The 16,585-nt window shown below is 34.2% G+C and overlaps 1 protein-coding gene across 10 annotated transcripts in view; it reads right to left on the bottom strand.

The window, feature by feature from the left end:
- LOC100376277 (bromodomain adjacent to zinc finger domain protein 2B-like) overlaps positions 1-15,590 on the bottom strand; it is a 77,005-nt gene extending 61,415 nt beyond the window's left edge. For all 10 annotated transcript variants that reach the window (XM_085495131.1, XM_085495130.1, XM_085495133.1 and 7 more), the window contains exon 1: positions 15,488-15,590. The gene's annotated coding sequence lies outside the window, so the exon portion shown is untranslated. The remainder of the gene's footprint in view (positions 1-15,487) is intronic.
- Between the last annotated feature and the right edge of the window lie 995 nt (positions 15,591-16,585).

The raw sequence follows: 16,585 nt of genomic DNA, 5'->3' as shown, positions 1-16,585 counted from the left end.
CATCTTGTGTATAAACAGCACTAATCAATATTAAATAAAAGAAGCAAGTATTGAGAGGGTATCAATATTTTGTGATTATATTGTTTGTTACATTATCGAAACAGAAACTGTTCTTGCTGATAAGGTTACAGTAAATACGAATATGGGAAATGAAGCCATTGCAAAAAAAAATTACGAGTTGACAGCGATGCATGGATGATTTGGTTTAAAACCGCTCAAAGTGGAATTGAGTAAGCAATTTACACAGATCGTATTTTATCCTGCAGCCAAAATAGTATTGAAATAAGAGCAATTAACTACATGTAAAGTGCCGGTGAAATACTACATGTATATGACAACATAGTATCATTGTAATAATACGTGACTTAGTGCTGCTGGAATACTAAATAAATAGAACAACTTAGTATCGTAATATTACATGACTTAGTGCTGCTGAAATACTACACATATAGAACAACCTAGTATCGTAATATTACATGACTTAGTGCTGCTGAAAAACAACACATATAGAACAACTTAGTATTGTAATATTACACAACTTAGTGCTGCTGAAATACTAAATATACAGAACAACTTAGTATCGTAATATTACATGACTTAGTGCTGCTGAAAAACAACACATACATGTATTGAACAACTTAGTATTGTAATATTACATAACTTAGTGCTGCTGAAATACTAAATATACAGAACAACTTAGTATCGTAATATTACATGACTTAGTGCTGCTGAAATACTATATATATAAAACAACTTAATATCAACGCTGTGACACCCAGTGCAAGCCACTTTGACTCCCTGTCTTAAGGACCCTAGCAAACGCCACTGTGACTTCCCGTTTTTTGGAAAAACATAGTTGTCTGAACACAGAACAATATTTTATTAGTAGTAATGATACTGACCTGCCAATTCAGGTGAAAATGAAAATAGAGATTTGAGTAATGAAACAAATGGAATAATAAATTGGTGGTCATACAGATAATACATATTACTCTGAAAAAGAAGATTTATTGACCAAAAAATTAGTGGGTTCTTGTTTCATTTTGAGAGTGCGCAAGTGTATATATTGAAAGAAGGCCAGCGGCTGAACATTCATCCCGAGGGAAATTTATGCCGCCACAAAGATTGGTTATGTCTCCATATTGAAGAGAGACATGTCTGTAAAAAGCAAATTGAAGAGAAATAAAAATGAAAAGCAGAACAGAAGCGACAAGACACAAGTAAAACGTGTGTAAACAGAGTTGCATCAAATTTTTTTAAGCGAAAAAAAAAATCAACTATGCTTTCAATGCAGATGAAAGCTAAAACAGGATATCCTCACTTTCAATGTCCAATTTTCCTGAAAATTGAATTTCCATTTGTTTCATGATTGAACTTTTCTGTGTACTTGACCTTATGCTCTGCCACTTAAAAGAAAAAAAAATGCCCACAATGCAATTAGTGAAACAGGAAATGACATCACAGAAATCTGACACCTACCTTAAAAACATGGGAATGTTTGTTTCCATTCCAGACTACTTAGCTTGTTTACTTGTACAAAATTATGATTTTTAAAACATCACCACCCCATGCCAGCCAGCTGAGACGCTACGATTGATATTCCAAATAAGGACAAGATATCAACTACATGTTCTGTTGATAATTGCCTGGAGGCCGGGAGCCTTAATACGCTTGTGAAAGTGAATAGAATTTTCTATTTACTGTGCCATCTGCAATTCAGTACATACAACCGAGTGCATCAACATTAGTCATCGACTTATCGCTCTTGACAGTTCTTTTAATGAAAACACGAGTGAAAAGGAGAGCATTGGCACATTGAAGACGTACCGACCAAATATATTCCACCTTATTAAGGTAGTGCAGTCATCAACAATTATTAGAGCCCTGCTGATACATTCATGATCAGGATGTTAAAAAAAGTGACATACAGTTTATTGTCACAAGTACATTAATAATACTTGAAATAGATTTTCAGTAGGAAGGACAACCTCGGTGTTGTTTTCAATTGTAACATGATCTATTTTCAGAAATTAAAACACATTCATTTTGCAGTTCAAGAAGTGGAATTTAATCCAAACAGCAGCAATAACACATATTTGTCAACTTAATATTTTAAATTCTCCATAAATAATAGAAATTGCAATTCAGGAATAATTTTGTATACAATTTTTTTGATTGGGAGGCTATAACATGAAATAAATTAAATCAAAGTACTATGTAAACAACGTGTTAAACGAACTCACCTCAGAATTTAAGTCAACACACCAAACCAGTCTACAGTTCAATTTCAAATTATTTTTTTTTTGTCTTGATTTTCAAAATGAATAATAAATGCAAGAGTAGTGTGAATAGAATACTTTATATTAAAGATGACGGTCATAATACTTGATTGATTATGCTGTCTTTTTCAAACTGACCTCGCTGACAAAAATATCAAAAAACGCAAATGAAAGGAAGAGGCAGCAGTGGGTAAAAAACTGTCAATTCGGGGTGCTGACATCTGATGTAGATTACAAGCAAGACTGAGACAACAGATAACAACACTACACTTTTATATTTTAAGGAATACTGTTTAATATATTGGAGTGAGAACTGTTTAAGTCATCAGTACCAGATTTTTTTTTCACTCACAGTATTTCTCCTATCAACAGTCTTATTTCAGTTAATTTTCAGCCAAGTTTTTTTTTTATGGGTACATTTGTATCATGACTACAAACTCACAGGAGTTATTTATCCAAATTAAAATTACGTTGGACATGTTTTCTCTTTATTTTTTTTCATAAACTTACACAATGACTGAATGATTGGAAACAATGTTATAAAGCAAAAAAGTATTGATCGTTCATTTTTCCAGTGAACTAAATTATTGCAAACGTAATTTTTTTTTTAAATGCATTATATGAAGATTGTTTCCGTTGGAATTCTGACAGAGTTGATCTTTTGTTACAGCCTGTGACATCTTTTCATGAAAACCATTTCCAAAGAGCAATTGTTAAAGCTCTTTTGAAACATTTGAGTATCTTTTTTACTGAATTGGAAAAACATGTACAATACATACCACAGACAAAATACCGACATTCTCTATTCAGACGTAATTGTAGCACATTAATAAATATAATAAATTTTGTGTAACACTTTTAATCATTTTTATAAAAAAGAGATATGATTTAACAAATTTTATAATTAAATAAAAATGTTATTTAAATTTCTATCAACAAAATGTACTTTATGCTTAATCTTGTATAAAAACTAAATAGTTTTTCATGGAAAATTAATTCAATTTATTCGGTACTTGGCTGTTTTAAGAAACTAGCAAATCAATCTGCTTAAAAAATGGTTTACGAGTCACACTTTAGGAGGGATATTAAGCAAATAAAAAACTGCAAGCAGACTGGAAGCATTCATCACATTCATCATCTCAATATCTAGAAATTTATCATCGCGTTGTGGTTTGGCAGTCGTGTGTAATAGAATATATAATAGGGTGCAGTAGAATATAGTCAGCCTTCAAAAAATTTCATATTTTTTCCAAAAAATGTTATTGAGACCTGTAGCTATTATAAAGTTACGTTATTTTGGTCCAAAATTAAGTAAGAAATTAGATAAAAATATACAAAATTCCTAGGGTTAACGTCCGGTGAACGATAAGTTCATGAGCTGTTTGTGCTTCAGTGAAAGTCAATGATGCCAACAACGCAATGCTCAAGTTGAAATACGTTTTCAAGCAATGTTCAAGCCATTCATGTGCAATCAGTGTATTACACTGATACGTTGCTATTTTGACCAATCTGCAATGAGACGCTCAGTCATAAGTTTCACGAAATGCAGCAAGAATTGAAAACTGCTTGATTTTAACCTGATATTTTGTAGCGGTTAACACAGATCTATAATTTCAGGAAATGACTCATAGTGACTGTTGGAAAAAATTCATTTCCACCAGTGCCATCAAATTACCATGTGACGATCGAATTATCATGTTTATGGTACAGTCGTCACCCTAGAAACGCATTGGATCAAAATTCGTCAAATTCTTGACAATACATGTTTTGTGATAGTTTTACTTCTGGTATTTTGTACATTTTTGTGTATTTTTCCCATTATTTCTATGTACATTTTGAACCAAATAAACATAAAAGTTGGATCAACCTTTTTTGAAACAATACAGTAAAAATTACAAAGGCTTATATTTTGTGAAAGGTGACTGCGACATTCAAAGGTTAAAGGTTAACGGTTAAGGGTTAAGGGTTAAGCCGACCCTATAGAAGCAGCTGACAATGACGACCAGGCTTTGAAGTTGTTGCCTGCCAAGACACCAAAGGCCAAATTCTTTTGTTTTAAATATTTTAGTGTCAGGTGCAGGTGTCATGTCTCATTCCCATCGATTTCTTTATGATCAAATTTCATGTGATGGTGAAAGCAAAACTGACAGTGAATTTGTTGGAATAGGTTTGGGACTATTCCGGGACCATTTTCATAGCATAATAACATTATTATGGATTTATTGCATTATCCAATCAAACAAGATCACCTGCACACCTATAAACAAGGTTGCCCCATAGTCACATCAGCAAGTGAATAAATTTTGACAAGTGGCTTTGAGCCTCCCCCAACGAATCTGTGGGGCACTTACACAGGGTACAACGACTTTGAGTTCGTCCCCATTGAATCTGTGGGACACTTAAACCTAAGGTACAATTGCTCTGAGGCCACCCCATTGAGTCTGTGGGACACTTACCCAGGGTACAACGGCTTTGAGGCCTTCCCCATTGAGTCTGTGGGACACTTACCCAGGGTACAACAGCTTTGAGGCCTTCCCCATTGAGTCTGTGGGGACACCTCCTCAGGGTACAGTGGGTCTGAGGCCTTCCCCATTGAGTCTGTGGGACACTTACTCAGGATACAGTGGGTCTGAGGCCTCCCCATTGAGTCTGTGGGACACTTACCCAGGGTACAATTGTTTGAGGCCTCCCCATTTAGTCTGTGGGACACTTACCCAGGGTACAGTGGCTCTGAAGCCTCCCCATAGAGTGTGTGAAACACTTACTCAAAGTACAGTGGCTTTAAGTGGCCCCATTGGTTTTATTTATATCTTCTGCGTATTATATTATAAATTATGTTATAGACCATTTTCCGTTCACTACAAGATCTTGTGTTATGCGTGAAATCAAATGTAAAAACAGGACAAACAAAGGTCATAGTGTCACAGTGACGTCAAAACATCACGTCGGATTCAACAACACCTAATGTTTTATTTGGAACGTACACAAACAAAAGTAAGGTACGATAATGTCCCAAAGAGCAAAAGACATCACTACAAGACTAAAACAAATCTAAAATAAAAAAAACAAAGCAAAACAACAATGTGCTATAAAAATTTGATGATGGTCAATTTTGATGAAGTAAGAGTATCTAAACGCAATACTCCCTCTCTCAAAGATTGGCCTTTCAACATTGATAAATAAAAAATGAAATTTGAGTTCAAAAATCAACAAATTTTGCGACAGATGCTTGTTCCGCATCCTTCACGCATTACATGAGATCTCACAGCAAGCATAAAATCCCCTATACTGTAGCAAGACTTTCCATTCTTGCCAATTTCAATATCAAAGCCAACAACTGAAGAGAGATGGCAAAAAATTACCATTTCATTACTGTAAACAGTGTCCTAAATCTTTTATAACAATAGATGTAAATACATCTTAAATCGTGGCTACATTGCAGTTTCAAATTCAGTCAAGATAATGAAACTTTAAATTACTACACGTGGAGAAAACTAAAAAAAGGGTTTAAAAAAAAACATGATTCAAATTTAATGATAAAGAATTGTTTACCCATGCGATTCAATTTTACAAAAATAAATCAAAAAATATCATTATTGCCATGACAACTTGGGCACACATGAGAGATTATCTTTTTTTAGCTAAGCAGTTATGATCAGTAGTATAATATTATGACAGTAAGCATAAATAAATATCCATCATCTTTGATATGTTCATCTTAAAAATGCAACATAAACCAATCCTGAAAAAATAAAATTGCAGGCCCACTCAGTAGAACTGAAATTAAAATTGCTTATCAATGAAAGAATTTAATTATATCAATTATTGGCTGTTGTCATGGTAATATCTCTGCTCATTATCTACAAGGCCCTCTGTCACAACGTCACATATTGGTGAAGTAGTTGGGTTAGTACTGCATGATGACAATTGAATATAATTGAGATTTTTATTTGTTTTTTATGAATACAAGTTTTTTAATATCGGTGAGGCCACAAATGGATGCAGTGTAGCATTTTACTGTAGTGGATATCTCGCAATACATCATTAAAAAATAAGGATTTCAAAAGAATATCCACACAGATAGGTGACAAATATTCACTGGGTTTATTTAACGCGTTGACAAACCACGCATGTAGTGCTGTGTGTTGCCCATAACGTACAAAGTGATATTTGCGGGGCCTCAAATGAGTTAATTTTTAATAGCTTTTCTTAACATTGGTTTTAAATTAAAGATTTTCGTTAAGGACAAAATATCTAAATATACCGTATTTGCTCTATTGAAAATGATAGAGGTTAACATAAGCCAAAAAATGAATTTTATGCTGATCATTGGAATACAACTTATTTTGACTGCAGACTCTAACATCTGTCACGTGAGTGTTCCACCAATAGAGCAAATACGGTATTGTGAATCAATATCCTTCTTTAGCAAAATTTCTAAATATATTTATCGATTATATTTTTCCTGTTTGTTTTTTTGTATGATTTTTTGTTGTGCTTTTTCTCTGTATTTACTATTAATGATATGATCATTTTTGCATATTCCTACAGGTTACGTATGGAGAGTTAAATTTTTTCACCAAAGTGTAGATGTTTATGACATAGTGACTTTAGACTGGCGCTGGCGTGAAATTCATCATCAACTCATTGCGAAACATGGTGGAGTAACTTCAAAAGCAAAAGCCCGCACATTGCAACATAAAACGAATGTCCAGAACACCTAAAACCTGGTGTATTGGAATACGAAAGAATGGTATTGTTCGTAAATTAAATCCAACCATGTAGCAGAACAATGCGCATAAATCGAATACATGTAAACAAGACTTCAGTGAAGCTATGGTAACACGTACTGTTACAGAAATGGTTTGATACCTTTATACAGATTTTCGATTCCTCGCACCAATGTTGATGTACATCAAAGCATTTAAATTCCTAATGGATTGCCCTACAACCTTAGAACATTTCAACATACATTGAGTACTCAAAAACAGTTTCGGCCTCGGCAAAATTGGGTGCCCTCCGGATTCTCTACATATAGTACACAGCGTGTTAAAACTCTATTTTCCATTTGCGCTATTCAATACATACTGTAGTCACCTAAACCCCACAGAGTACAGGTAGGATATATAATATCTACAACAAACTGAGAGAATGAAAAAGAGGTGTATTGTCATACACGATAGCTCTTGGGACCCTGAAGCCTACACCTTGATCAAGTCAGCCATACAGTCTCTTCAAGTGATTCCTAATGACGTTCTTTCCATTTTCACAGATTATTGTGTACACAGAGAAAATAAAGGCAACCATATGGAGAGGGTATAATAATATGCAGCTGTACAAATAGGAAGATATTAGCAATACTAGTGTACAGTTTGCAAAAAATGTACGCAATGTAATGAGCACAGGATTTTCGAAGAAAAAAAAGAAGTGATTGCCAGACAAAGTATAAAATGATGTCAATAATTATCGAGAGATATGTGCATCACTGCTCGTCTTATTTACATTATTAATTCATACATGCTAGCTTTTCAAGATAATATGTCTACAGTTGGAATTCATGGGTGGCACCAACAAACTATGACTGAAATGAAACTGGAATCTGTTTGCAAAACAGTCTGCTTACATTTTTAAAGCAGACACATGTACCACAGTCGCCATGGCGCAGTGTTTGTGTTCCATGCGATGTATACATTATTGTTTATTTAAACCAATTTGAATGTTCGTTGGCGTAAAGACTGTCGGAATTGATATCAGGGAATGGAATATTCCCAACGATTTCCAACATTTATGCAACTTATTTTAACTATCATGTTTATAAATTTGAGGTAGTGCGCTGATTGCCAATGAAAGTTCATATGCGGGGTACCTTGTAATGATGACTTGAGTACAGATGCATATTTGCATATTTTCATTGCATTTGCATATTAGAAGTACACATCTCCAATATAAACTGGCACATACTGGATCATCAAAATATGTTTAATTCAGAACATAAACACACCTCTGTCATTTACATAGTGCGCACACTACTAAAAAGAACAGAAACATAAGTACTTCAAAAATTAAAATGTATTAACCAAGCCAGTTTAATAATAGTTTATTTCAACAGCTTTTTATAACTTTATAAAAGGACATCAAAGAAATTAAACATTTTTAGTGGATCTAGCACATTACAATTGAGCGAGAAAGTTGACAAGCAACAAGAGTATTAAAATTACGAAAAACTGAACACAGTATTATTTTTCTTGATATCACATCATTGCTATATTTGATGGGGGGTGTGGGGAGTAAACAGTGACCAACATTTTGCTAAACATGCCATACAAGGAATAATTTCCCTGTGAAACAGACTTGAAATATATAGGGATGGGAGGAAGAGTCAGCTGTTGTTTATTACACATTTTTTAAAAGTAAGTAAGCTCTTTAAAACAGTGTTTGAAAATACATCCATGGCTATATATTAATAAAGTGCAAACAAAACATTCCAGATACATGTGTCTGAGAAAATATCCACCTTCATTTAAAAGGTCAATCTATAATTTGTTTCAAGAAAAAAAAAACGTTTCACTTTTTAAGACAAAGATTCAGTACCCGATTCAGTGAGCTAAACCATGCTGACAAATTTTGTTCACCACTTATCCAACCTAGTTAAATTCACATGACAAGAAATTAATACTAAATTATGCAAAAGTAAATGATCAAATGTAACCTAGTTATAATAGTTACAGCTGTCAGGGCAATAGTGAAAGGTTCAAAGGTCATAGTACTAGGTCAGAGACCAGGGATTGGTAGATTTGCTAGTTGCGGCTGACCAATCAGAAATACTGACACAAATGAGTGGTAGGACAAAAGCGAGCTGATAAAATATATAAACTATTAATAATTTGTGGAATATTTTTTTTTTTCAATTTTGTTCAATTCCTACTGTTAAACATAATACTGCAAATAAATACAGCAAATTTACTTCTTTAAAAATGTTACACTGATCAGGAAATATATTAATTCACTCAATTTTGGGGGATGGGGTATAATGGAAAATTTTGTTTGTTAGCCTTTATATATAAGCATTGAAAACCTATCCAAATTAAAACTTGAACAAACTACAGTTGTATCTTCAAATATCCTTTGGCAACAAATAATCTATGCTATCTATGCCACCTGTAAATGTTTGTCAAGTTCAATAAAACAATCTACCTAGACACATGGGCAAACTACAACTCTGATAACATAGGCATACATATTTACCCCGGTATATTTTCATTTCCCAGATGAAAATAAGTGATTTTGTTGGATTTACACAACAGTATGTTTTTATAACTCATGGGGAAAAAATACTAAAATGTCACAGATACAACAGGTGAAAATCAAGTATGGAAATGACACAAATATACATAAATTCTATCAGCAACAACAGATTATGTTTGAGATGACAAACTTGTGAGAAAAGAGATTAATGAAAGGAAGTTGAACAGCTGAAGAGTAACAATTGTGCCTTTAGTAATGAATTCCCCCCAAAGATCATCTCCTGATTTATTATTTTAAAAACCCTGTGAAAAAACGAGAATAATAATGACAGATGAATAAATAATTTTCTTGCATGCAAGGCACAGCATTTTCTTTTCTACCAACATTTCATTATTAACCATGCCATCTGTTCTTTTATGCAGATTTTACTAATTTTGCTAGTCTATTTTTACCACAAATACTGTAATCTGTGAACTAAGTAGCAAAAAATGTCAAAACATGATGAACGCAGTCAACTGCCTTACAGAAATATGTATTCCAGTGAAGAGAAAACAATCCAGTGTATCATTCAAAAGTCCTACATCCAGATCGAAGCAACTTCCCCACAGACCATGCTCTCCTTGTCAAGAATGTCCGACTCATTCAAGCAAGACATAAACTCGAACAGTATTAACATGACATTTCATTCACAATATACTGTAGTAGTTTTTTTTTTTTTAACAGCACTGCTCCAATAATTTTCAGTGTAGCAAAATCCAATCAATGTGCCTATGTTAAAATCTATTTGTTTACGCCGGAGGGCACGTAACTAATGGGTTACCTACTTTTGTCCCACGATAGTGTTACTTTATCCTAACTTCTGTTCAGAATTTCACAGTGAAACGTTTTAATTTCAACTTCTGATGTATCTTTGAAACAAAATGATGTTATCTTTCAAGTTCAATACTACATCCTTAAAATGACATAGCAAAAATGAACTCTCTGGCTTAACCTTCCTTACTAGAAATCCAAGTAGGAGTTCATTACTATAAGGGTCAATGGGAAAGTACAACTGGCAATGTTATTCCAGGCAGCAGAATCAATTTTTTTCCGCTACTTCATCATCAACAAAATCTATTTTAATTGGTTCTCTACATGGAATGTAGGAGGCTCGCAGCAATCATGTTTGTATTTGTACTATTATAAGCACACATACAAATTAATTTATTTATTCATACTGGATGATAAATATGACTTAGTTTGACAATAGATACACCTCTGTCATACTTTATTAATACAGAACACACCAAATTTACAGATTTTTCCATGTGATCGTAATAGAGTAATATTTTGTTTATATGCATTGTAGATCAGCTTCTTATAATATGGTAATATTTCAGATAATAAAATCCTGAGAAAAGCAGACAGAATTCAAGTATCATTCACAGACAACTTACTATGGACTTCAGCAGTTAGAGATTAGATACCACAGACAATGTCAATGGTTGACAGTGGTGACCACAGTCAACCATGGCTGCTGACCATTGTCCAGCCTAACGCGCATGTATTAAAAAATATACTTTGGGCTTGACTACAAGTCTTTATGACAACAGTGAAACTTTTGCTGCTACAAAATTCTGTTAAATTCATGAACATTAGAAATTAAAGTGAGACAAGGGAAATGTACTAGATAACTTGGAACCAATAGAGTGTCGAATACATTTTTCACAAATACAATATGGTTATCGTTTTTGATCTGTTAGCAGCATATGTGCTTATGTAAGTGGAAGTAGGTGTGTCTATGATCAAAATAGGTCATAATATAATGATAAAGTATAAAGGAAATTCAATATTTTTGTTTATCAACACCTCTATAGAAAATGTATTTTAATAGCCCAAATATGGCACTGTATTTTCTCTATTAGTAGTGCATGATAACAGGTATATCTTTATGGTCAAAATTAAGGTCATATATATGAATTGAAGAAGTGCTTGAGTGCTTCTAATAGAGCAAATACATATAACTCACTAGGACCATGGTCAACCTGGTGACATATATATAAAATATAAATAAAAATAGTTTTTTGCCATTTATTGAATATCTCAACAATTACCATGGTTTAACTGCAGTACAGTCAATACATGTACATGTATACACTGGACCATCGTCAACCCAAGATGATCAAAAAACAGGATTCATTTACCCAGGTCAGCACAGGTGGACCCATTAACTTACATGTAGCTCAAATTAGGATAAAATGTGGTCGACCACAGGTCACTGAACCATAGTACATCTGTGATAGTTCGTGGCCAAAAGCTGCCCTCCCAACATGCTAAAAATTAGATAAGATAGGATATTTTGTTTGACACACACAACAGAACAGATAAACCAAATATTAAATTATCCCTTATTTTTGACTATAGAAACATCTACATGATCTACGTAAACCAGCGCTACTAAAGGAACAAATATGATACATGTAGTACTAGCACGTGTACTTTCAATCAAATATAATAAATCACTTAACTTCACTAGAGAAAAACTTCCACCAGTCACTCAGTGAAAATCGCGAAATTCTCAAGTAGTGAACATTTTTTTGGGGTCATACAACTCAGAGCATCGGATACTTTTTTTTTTTTTTTACAAAACCCATAAAATGATGAAAATACATTGGTTTACTATAGCTTTGGTGTATGTTACTTCAGATAATCTATATACATCTAATTTGATCATTAACATTTTATTCTATCATCTTGAAATGATTTGTGATGTAGATTTCAACAATAATGACCAGCTTGTGTGTTTCTCACCAAATCTAAACTTTTTTTTTTGTGTGAACAAATTTTGAAGATGACAAACATTCCTTGCAAATCTCCAACGTTTTTAGCAGTTTGAATAAAAGACCCTTTCTGATAAAATGTTTAGAAGAACAGCCAATCAATTACACGACATTCTTGCAAATAAGCACAGGTACTTGTTTGGATCTCAAAGACCAGCTCGTCTTACTCCAAAGTGTCTGTAATTTTAATTTCTGGACCATGATTCTAAAATGTCATACATGTACTTTCGGATTTTAATTTCTGGATGTATTTTCAGTATTAAAATAATGCTCCTAAAATTTTCACACATTGTTTTTTTCGAAACAATTGCTTAGTAGGATAAAATTGATCTCATCTCTCAATTGAGGAGGAATTGTATATCCCCTTGGACAGCCCTCCCCCCACCCCAATCTTTGCACTTTTGACAGATTTGGTAACATTGCATTCTGAATTGCGTTTGTACAGATCTGACTGAACATCACAAGCCATTATGACACTCAAGTAAGAATTATTCAGAGTTGTTTCGACATCCTGGTTTTAAAAGTACATGTACCAAGGTTTTTACTCCATGTAAGATGGCACAGTGGTAGATTTTTTTATGATAAAATGTCCAAACTATTTGTTACTGACTTAACAAACAGAAAGATCTTGGAGTTGTCAGTCAAGATTGAAAAATCAAGATTTTTAAGACAGTACAGAGAGGGGAATAAATTGTAAAGAATACGGAACTGCATGCAGTTATACACTGCTTATATTTTGTTTAAATGAAAACAAAGACAAGCCCAGATGGTTCTGATTGAAAACACCAACGGTCAGTAAAATGGATTCAATTACCAAGAGATTTTAGAAAACTGGACAAGTACAATTGACTGAATGAAAAGAAAGGCGGGCTGGGCTGTAAACACACTACCATCTGATGCTAGCGTTGTGAGAGGTCAACTTTGAAAGCCTGAATAAAAAAAATTACTTTAATTTAAATAAAAAAGGTCAACTGCGCAGGCTTGTCTAAGACTAAGAACAAAAGTTTCCTAAAAGATTTTTTTTGTTTGCATAAGTGATTGTGATTTGAAGTTAAAAATTAAACGAATGTAAATAAAATTTTAAAAAGGTATGACAGGGCAGATGTTTGTGCAGCAGGCAATAGAACAAAAAATTCAGCTGCAACAAGCTCACTGGCATTGATCAACAAAATGGTGAGGTGTTAAATTTAATTTTAATTACTTTTGTTGGCTATACAGATTCTATTTACCAGTTGACAGGTTATTGTCTTTCAAATTAAACACAAAAAATACAACAGTATTTACCAGTTTCATTGAAGCAGGAGAAATAAATGGATATAAATAAATTATAAAAATTTACTTTTACATCTTTCAAGTTAAAAACAATATACATGACAATTTAAAAAATTCTTAATCGTCTTGGAAAACTTAAGTTACACAATTTTTGGAAATTAGGAAGACAAATTTTTTTAAATAATAGGCATTTTTCAGGAAATGAAAAAAAAAAAACAGGAAAGTAACCAACAATTTTTCCTCCATGCACCATTATTATTTGCAATTGTTTTAATAAGAAAGTTATTCTAAGTGGAATTTTTTTTTCAATTAGACAAATATGAAATTAAAAATTCATTATAAAAAATAACAATTGTGGAAGAACCAGCAGAAAAGACAAGTTTGTTTCATGAAACAAGCTTTAGCCCCTTGTCAACAAACTCAGGGGGTCATACTGGTACCTACGACCAGTCTTCCAGTTTTGAGTTCATTTTGACACTGTTTCAAGTCACAAAAACTCGAAGTATCTGCAGAAAACCACTGAAATCGATCAACAAGATGGAGGGTATTTTGAACAAGATAACAAACACGAAAAATAATTAAATCTAAGTGGAAAAATAGAGAAGAATAATCATAAAATATTACTCAAAATATGGGTCCTCGACGAGGAGTTGGAAAGAAAGTGAGGCAAGATGCTAACAAAACTTTAATGAAAATAAAATTGAGTTGTAAGCGAAAAAGAATGCAAGAGAAACTGACCTCTAATTCACACAACAGTCGACTAAAACGACCTTTCATATTTTAACAAGCGAGCGGTAATAAATTAGCAACAAACACCGCGTCGAGATGGGGGAAAACACGGTGAAAATTCGACCAAAAACGCACTAGAATGAATGGAAAATGACAGTTTAGACAGCTCGCGCTCTTGGGAGATTCGGGGAATAGTACCAAGACAAGAACAACACGTTCATGGCGAGAAAATGGCCGTGTTACTGGTAGAAGATACGGGGGATAATGGCTTTCATGGTTGTTGTTTTTCAATAAAAGAAATCGGAGATTTTCAACAGGAACGTTTAGAGGTCGCGGCGGGGAAACGCAAATTATGAACAAAATCTGAACCAAAACAGTGCCATTTTGGAGCAGGAAGGTGTCAGGTGACCTAAGCCTCCTCTATTTGGCTTTTTTTCGGGTAAACATAGACGATCTATGGGGCAAAGAGTGAAAAATAAACGGCTTGTAAGTCCACCATTATATTTGCTCTTGTTTTTTATATAAAGGGCTCCGGATAAATTAAGGCACAATTTATGCGTGAATCGTAGGAACGAACCAATTTCGCCGGCGAGAAACGCAAAATTGGGACACAATTGCCGAAAATATTTCAAAATACGAGGCATAAATGTTTTCGAAAGCGAGCAAGTATCCGATCGGCAGCGAAATCGGTTAAAGTGTGTGGAAAATGCGAGAGATTAGCGCGACAGGGCATAGGGACGACATATTACAAGTATTTGGCAGATGAAAACACAAATAATCATCACACAACGCGAGCGAGCTGGCGGTGGAAAGGAGCCAAAAATGAACCAAAACAACCCAAAATCAAGCCCACAGTCATCGTCAATAACTCGTTATACTCTAGTGTACCATTCTCTGTCAAAAACTGCGATATCTGGGCTTTAAAACGAGCCATAACCCGGCCCGCTTCGATAAAGACAATTTGGGGGCATTTCGAACAAAGTAACTCGACACACACAACAAAAAACTCGATATTTGAACCGAAATTGGCATACATTTTCTGATCACAACACCGCAAAACGCACACTTACCGTGCTCCAGACACTCTCAGCTACCCAATTCCTCACTCAGACCACAGAAAAGTACGAAAAATAGAGTAAAAACCTGCAGAAAGCTGGAGTCCAAGGAATCCGAGAGAATTAGGTTTTTCAGACAGGTTTTAAGGTTGAGCGCATGTGGTTCCTTCAGTGTGTGACGTCACGCGTTTGATAAAACAATGCCAGTGAAAGAAATCGTCACTTATAAACTGACCACTGACGGTTCAAAAATAACACTTCTGTTTTTTGGTTCCGTTTTTAGGACACCGAGGCTTTTCGAGCCACTGACAATATGTTATAGGAAGGTCAATTCTGCATTTTATTCAAATTAAAGCAGTTTATTCACGAGTAACAGTCGTTAAGCAAACGTCGACATGTTCACAGTGTTACAGCCCTGGGTTTGTGTTTTAAATGTCTTTTGTGTTTTTTTTTTTATTTTCTATTCAATGCACTGCCCTTTCTTCGTCCTGGCGAGTGACAAACTGCATTGAGCAAAAAGGCCAAGCCATGGTCGCGATCGAATAAACGAAGCCAAGGGCCCTATTTCAGCGAGTTTTTCATCGCGGAAAACGGTAAACATGACAGTCGCCTCTACGCATAAACAAGCGTAAATCGTTTCCGCATTTCATACAACTATGTCACAAATAAATTCGGACAACCACGATTTGAAGGACCAAATGTAGAGGTAAAACGTACAAAATATCCTCTGTGTTATGTTATCGTTTAATCATAAAAATACGCGTGTTGCGCACGGTCAACATAATCCAGAATTGTCAAAGGCATATAAAATATGCATGTAGGTAGAGATGTATTAAAATAATTTACATGATGCCCTTTGAAACGTCACAGCGCCTCTCCAGAAATGATTTATTGCCTAGCGTTGGATAGGCAGCCATATTGAGGGTTGGTAGCAACATTGGACCCCTGATTTCTGTTTGCACGTCCGATGTGGGGCTAAATAAATGTGAATATTGTTTTTAAATATAATGACAGAGATAACTATATGCTATTAATATAAACATCCATGGCAACCAAGTTGTTGTTGTTTACTTTTAGATAAGGTTGGTAATAAGACGAAAATAAAATCATGTTTTATGTGCCTTATAACGGAATATACTGGAAGAAATGAATACAATCAATACTCGTTCGCATCGATTCATATTTT

This window comes from Saccoglossus kowalevskii, chromosome 21 (assembly GCF_978046115.1).
Source record: "Saccoglossus kowalevskii chromosome 21, keSacKowa6.1, whole genome shotgun sequence".
Lineage (NCBI taxonomy): Eukaryota > Metazoa > Hemichordata > Enteropneusta > Harrimaniidae > Saccoglossus > Saccoglossus kowalevskii.
The sequence above is the reverse complement of the archived record's forward strand: the minus strand, read 5'-3'. Positions and strand labels throughout refer to the sequence as shown.